The sequence below is a fragment of the Amblyomma maculatum genome, chromosome 6 (genome assembly GCF_055883805.1).
Source record: "Amblyomma maculatum isolate TAMU_Amacu chromosome 6, ASM5588380v1, whole genome shotgun sequence".
NCBI classification, from domain to species: Eukaryota; Metazoa; Arthropoda; class Arachnida; order Ixodida; family Ixodidae; genus Amblyomma; species Amblyomma maculatum.
The window spans coordinates 5629616-5635773 of record NC_139349.1 but is presented as its reverse complement, the minus strand read 5'-3'; positions in this window follow the sequence as shown (position 1 = coordinate 5635773).

The window sequence follows — 6158 nt, the reverse complement described above, 5'->3', positions numbered from 1 at the left end:
CCGCTCGTCCGTCGCAAATTGCTTGAAATACTATACCGGTAAGCCAGTATCAAATTGTCCTTTAGAAAGAACCGTGCAACGAATAAAACGTGGTGCTGCCAGTTAGGTTGACATGAATGCACAATGAATACATATTAACAAGTATATGGGATGGAAGGACACAGCCAAAAAGGATTGAACATGTAAAAAAGAGAGAGAGATATATATATTTTAATGGCAACAGGAGATGTCTGCCTGGTGGAAAGCCTAGCATGCTACTCCCGATGAGGGTTGAGGGATGAGGGTGACAGAGTGTGGGAGGGGAAGGGGAAATAAATGAGAAAAAAGAGAATCGGTGTCGCACACTTTCACACGCACATAATCACACACAGATGAGTTTTAAAGGGTATTGAACAACCCTGTGTCCTTAAGAAAAGTTAACTTTCACATGCAGATAATCACACACAGATGAGTTTTAAAGGGTATTAATCAACCATGTGTCCTTCAGAAAAGTTAGTAAGGCCTTGGTAGCTCGCGCAGCAGACGATCCGTCGCACCAAGGACCCAGGACATGTTCAAGGCGCAAGGTTGTGTCTTTAGGTAAGCTTGAATTATTGCGCAGTGTCCTGCGATGTGCAGTAAACCGTTGACAGGAGGTTACCAAATGTTCGAAATTTTCACACACATCACATGTAGAGCACAGAGGCCTGCTCGCTATGCCTATTTTATGTAGGAAGTAGTTTGTGTATGACACATTCAAGCGGATTCGGTGTAGACAGTTTCGATGCCACCTGTTCAAATTGTGAGGAATTCGAAAGACGCAAGTGGGATCTATTCGGTGTAGAGGTCGATATTGATGGTTCGGGTCTCACCACAGAGAGCATTGCAATCGCCATGATTCAGTTGCTACAAGTCTTGCTGCATCTCTTCGTGAGAATGGTACTGAAATTGTCCTTGTGGAATCTTTTAGTTCTTTTGCAGCGGCGTCAGCGAAGTCGTTGCCCGCGATGCCGCAGTGAGCAGGTAACCACTGTAGCACAATGATGTGACTGAGGTCATAGGCCTCTGTGTGTAGCTTATTTATGTAAATGATGAGCTCTTCCTGAATTCTTGATGATTTAAGCAATTGTAGTGCAGCGCGACAATCGCAGAAGATAACCCATGCTGCAGGGTGTTGTTGTAGAATATATATAATTGCTTCTCTCAGAGCTGTTAACTCAGTAGCCACAGCTGAAGTGCGATGACTGAGTGTTGCCGAGATTGTAGTGTGCATTGATGGTATCCACACGCCGATGGATGAAGAAATAGCTGTGACAGAGCCATCAGTATAGATGTGGCAATGATGACTGTAGCGTGCACAGATGTGCTCAAGGGCGAAGTATTTAAGTGCGGGTCCTGGGGTGTGGGCTTTTCTTTTGATGCCAGGTTAGTTGTCCAAATTTGCCATGAAGCAAACCTCCATGGTGGGAAAGATGACGGTACTGCGCGTTTATATTGCGCAGGCAGTAGATGGGAGAGTGATGTCATACTTTCCTCTGAAAACGGGTGGGTAGGTTCACGTGCAAAGCGCAGCTGGGCGCGAAGCAGCTCCTGCGGTATCAGCACGGTTACAGATAGACGTCTGCTCTCCGCCAGAGTGCCCACTGTGGAAGTGTTCTTTGGAAGACCAAGGCACACTCTCAAAGCTTTGGCCTGCATGGCTTCAAGTTTTTTAATGCTTGACTGCGAGAGGCCTTGAAGAACAGGGAGGCTATAACGCAGGAGACCTTCACAAAGCGCTCCATAAAAGCTCCATGTAAAAAAGGTCTACCAGCTCAACTTAACTCGATTAATATTCCTCGTGTAGATTTTTTTTTTTTTGAAAAAGAAATAGCTAATTATGTTTCTCCAAACAAATACTCACTACCTTGTTGAGATCTACCAACGTTTTTATGGGTTCGACTAAGGGCTTCAACCCCAATGGCCCGGCGATGTAGAGCTGATCTGGTTGCAGTTCATTTATCTAAGATGACATACGCGCTGTACTGTGCATGGCTGTGAACAAATAAATGAACATGTTGTCTTCCTGATTGTGTATATATATTGGAATGAAGACACCGGCCTGTTTAATTTATGGCGCCGGCCTCTCTTCCTCCTCAAGGCTGCCAAACTACGCATTTCCCTGCTTCTACGGTTCACTGGAGGTGCGTCAAGTATTCCTGATTATATTCGCTGTCTTCCTGGCCTTCTCGTGGGTTGTCATTCGGCACAACGCCATGGCTTGGATTCTGCAGGACTTCTTCGGCGTCATTTTCAGCATCTACATGATCAAAAGCCTGCGCATGCCAAACCTCAAGGTGATGATTTTATTGCACTGTCAAGACCAAATTCCAGTGCGTACTGTCGTTTTCCATTACTTTTCTTCTAACGGCTGGAACTCTTGCAGAAGAGCCGAGTAATGGAGTCTTGTTCACAGTAATTTATTGTCATTTAATTTTCAGGTTATTTTCATTTTGCTGGTCTTGCTGTTCTTTTACGATATCTTCTTTGTCTTCATTACGCCGTACTTGGTCCCGGTGAGTGCAATTCGTACATATTTCATGTAGTAAATGTTCATATTAGCTCGAAGGGAAAAAAAGGACTGGATAGGACAGACGCTCTTGCTACGTCGCCCGACTTGTTTGAGGATCTGTGCTTTATTGAAGGATAGACGCTTTTGTGTTTCCATCACTGCAAACATGACTATCATTTTTCTTTTACTCTGAAACCTATTCCGCTTGCGGTTCTATTTGATTTCTATTCTGTTTCTATTGCAGTTCACTCGCCAATCTATTCTAGTTCTTATTCTACTCTTACTCCATTTCTATTTATTAAAGACCCTTTCATTCATTCATGAGTCACTATTGTGGCCTCTCCCTCCTTTGCCCGATAGATGGGGAGACGGATTCCCTTTTTTTCACTTTCTAAAAATGCCAGTTGGCAGGTTACGGCAGGATATGGAAGGATATGGCACACAGAGCACCGCCTGCTACTTGCCACGGGTGGAAGGTGGAGGCAGACGGCTCTAACGCGATCGACGCCGGAAGGTTTTTCGCCTTCATGGCGTCCATGCAAAATGTCAACAAAATTAGTTTTCAGCCAATGGCGCTAGCCGTTTGTCATGACGTCGAGCTTAATATTATTGTGCGGAAGCACTTGCCGCTCACCTGCGATTTTATGCTAGGGGATTAACACCACGAGAGTTGGTCGACGTCAGTGCCTGGAGCGTATTCTTCAGTTGTACCCAACTAAAGCGCCGTCGGAATAACAGTAGTGCCTCGCGGACTGGCCGCAATGTTGCTAAGCTGAGGAAACTATACTCTTAAAGCCGAATGAGTGGCTGCATTTTCAGGGCAGCAGCTGAATTGCACAGGCTCGCGTTGCAAGGTGAAGAGCGTTGTAGCAAAAGAGGAGTATCGCGAACTATAATTTCGTTGGTCAAACTGGTTTCATGACGCTTTGTTTGATGCCAAAGCCTTGTCTAAGTTGTCGTGCCCAAATGAACTTGGTTGCTGCTGCTGCTCGCAGTCAAGATGGCTCGTCTCGAGTAGTGAGCATATGGACTATCGGCATTTGGAAAGAGGGAGCGTGTGTGTGCTGCGCAGTTGTAACGATGAACAGCACGCTAAGCAGGGCATGCAATGCTCTCGTGGGTCACAAATGTAGCTGGCTTTGCAAACTCATCAGCCTCATCGTTACATGAAGCTGTGTTTTTCGTTGCGGCTGTTTTGCTTGACAATGTTACTGCAACTTTATGGCAAGTCCAGCAAGCAATGTAATCAACAGGCTGGTGGCTGGGTATTGTTATTTATCGTTACAGGGTAGCGGCGTGCATCCATTGTTTTTATTTTTTGTGGCCTTGGTCAGAGGCGACGAAAAATCCACGAGAAAAAGAAGCAAGTTGAAGCAACTGACTTGTCTGGTGATTGGCTTTATAATACGGTCGTGGTGGACAACGCAGTGGCTAAAGAAGATTTGTTGAATATTCTAGTTTCGTTGTCTATTATTAACTCCAAAGCACGGTGTTAGAAGTAGTAACACTGTGATCCAGAGGTGTCGTCACATGCATGTTGCTTAATTTTCCGTGTACAGTCCCACATCTTGCTCAGGGTTTATTAGCCGAAATGCGGCTAAGCTCTAGCGTTTCATTTTTGTGTGTTTGCTTGTTCTTTGCAGAAAACGATGCCTCATAACCAGACTGGCAGCTTTGCGAAATCTTCTGGGGTAAGCTGCTTTCCATAACGTAGGAGCTCTGCTTAGTGCTGGATTGTTTTCATTAAACTTTCCGCCTTCTCTTCATTCTGCTGTTGTCACATACATAAAAACTGTGGAAGAGGATAAGCGATGATCGCGATAATAATAACAAAGTGTATTTCAAGGTAAGGCAAGCGTAGCAGGGAGCGGCAGGAGGTTAGGCGCGCGGATGAAGCCGGGAATTTAGCAGCAGTCAAGTGGATGCAGCTGGAACAGGACGGGGTCAATTGGAGGAATATAAGAGAATCTTTCGCCCTGAACGAGTTATAGTCCAGATGATGATAGTGGTTATTCAATATAAGGTTACCAATCATAGAAAAACGTCTGCACACGTGATAAGGATTGTGTCGCTTTCTCTACTTCTTCCCACAAAACAGGGGAATCTGATACACAATCCCTTAGATGCAATCATAGTAACTCGTTCAGTGAAACGTTTTGCACCTTAACTTGTTTTCCTTGCAAATCACACACATCTGTTTGCTTTATTTGAAGACAAAGCAAGGCGCCTTTCTTTAGTGCAAAATGCACAAAGCTGATATGCTTTTTAGGGCGATTCTATCGGAAGCGGAAGATGCTAATATCTGGATATGTTTCAAGCATTTCAGCCAAATGCAAGTGGATGGTTCTCTTAGAATAAAGAATTCTGAAAAGGTAATAACAGAGATGAAGGACATAACATTATCTACGTTTCCACTTGATTTTGAAGATATGTATCATTACATCCCACAAGGTGGCTTGTTGAAGGAACTAGGAGAAACTATAGAGGAGTGCTGTCACTCTCCAGAATGCAGCTGGTGTGTCCGTTGGCAGCTTCCTGGAGTTCCTAGGAGCCTACTTCAAGTCGACGGTTGCTTCCTGTGAAGGAATATTGTATGGTAAGAATATTGTATGTTAAAAAGAGTGGTGTATGTATAGGCTGAAGAGTTGCACCTGCTCTGAGCGATGTCTACCTCGCTGCCTGTGATAGAAGGATTCAAGAAACAATGACTGACAAACGCTTTGTGAGGATCGTTCGTTACGTCGGCGAGTTCTTGGTGCTGTGTGATCTAGAAGAAGGAAATGAGACAGAACAGCTCAAAGACATAGCTCTTACTACTTTTCAAAAAGCTGTCCTGATCTCAGGTTCACCTGGGAGCTTCCAGAAAAGGGCGCCTTGCAGTTCTCAAATTTGCACCTAGAATTCTTGGCGACGCACTTTTGGGAGAGTGACTGGCCTCGATCGACCAAGAAATTTCTTTCGTATATATCGAACCATTCTAAGGCGTTAAAAAGAGGCATTTTGGAACACGTGCAGCTTACGCTATTGCGGAGAGGAATAGAGTGTACATGTGCTGTGAATAAACTGTACAGTTAACGTTATGTGGGATTATTTTCCCGAATATTTATGATGGAGAGGGAATATACTTAAGGGATATTTACGTTCCTTTAGAGATATTTATTCCTGTTGGTTCCAATGTTCTAAATGTTATAAAACCTGCTTATGTGGTGACTAATCATCTACCTGGTGTTGTAGTTTTTCCTGGTACTGCCGCTTTTATTTCTTTTGCAGGCCACAGGATCCCTGGTTCCAGGCTGAGAAATACATACTGAAGAAACATTTTTTTTTTACACCATGACCTAGTCTTTTCTCACCCATCCTCCCTCTCCACACTCCTTGACCTGCTTTCTTCTCACCCACTTCCCACCACCCCAGTTTTTCTTCTTCGTAAGCAAGAGCGTCTTTAAACCCCTGACAGTGATGATCGCTTAGCCCAGACGAAGACAAGTCCACTTGTCGAACGTTGGCTCGACCTGCGAACTGAGGCGTACCCCCTTTACCCTTGCTCAGTGATCCTTCATACCGTGTAAACCATCTTCTTTCTCTCGTTCTACCTGGATCTTCAAGGGATTGTGTATCATATTCGCTT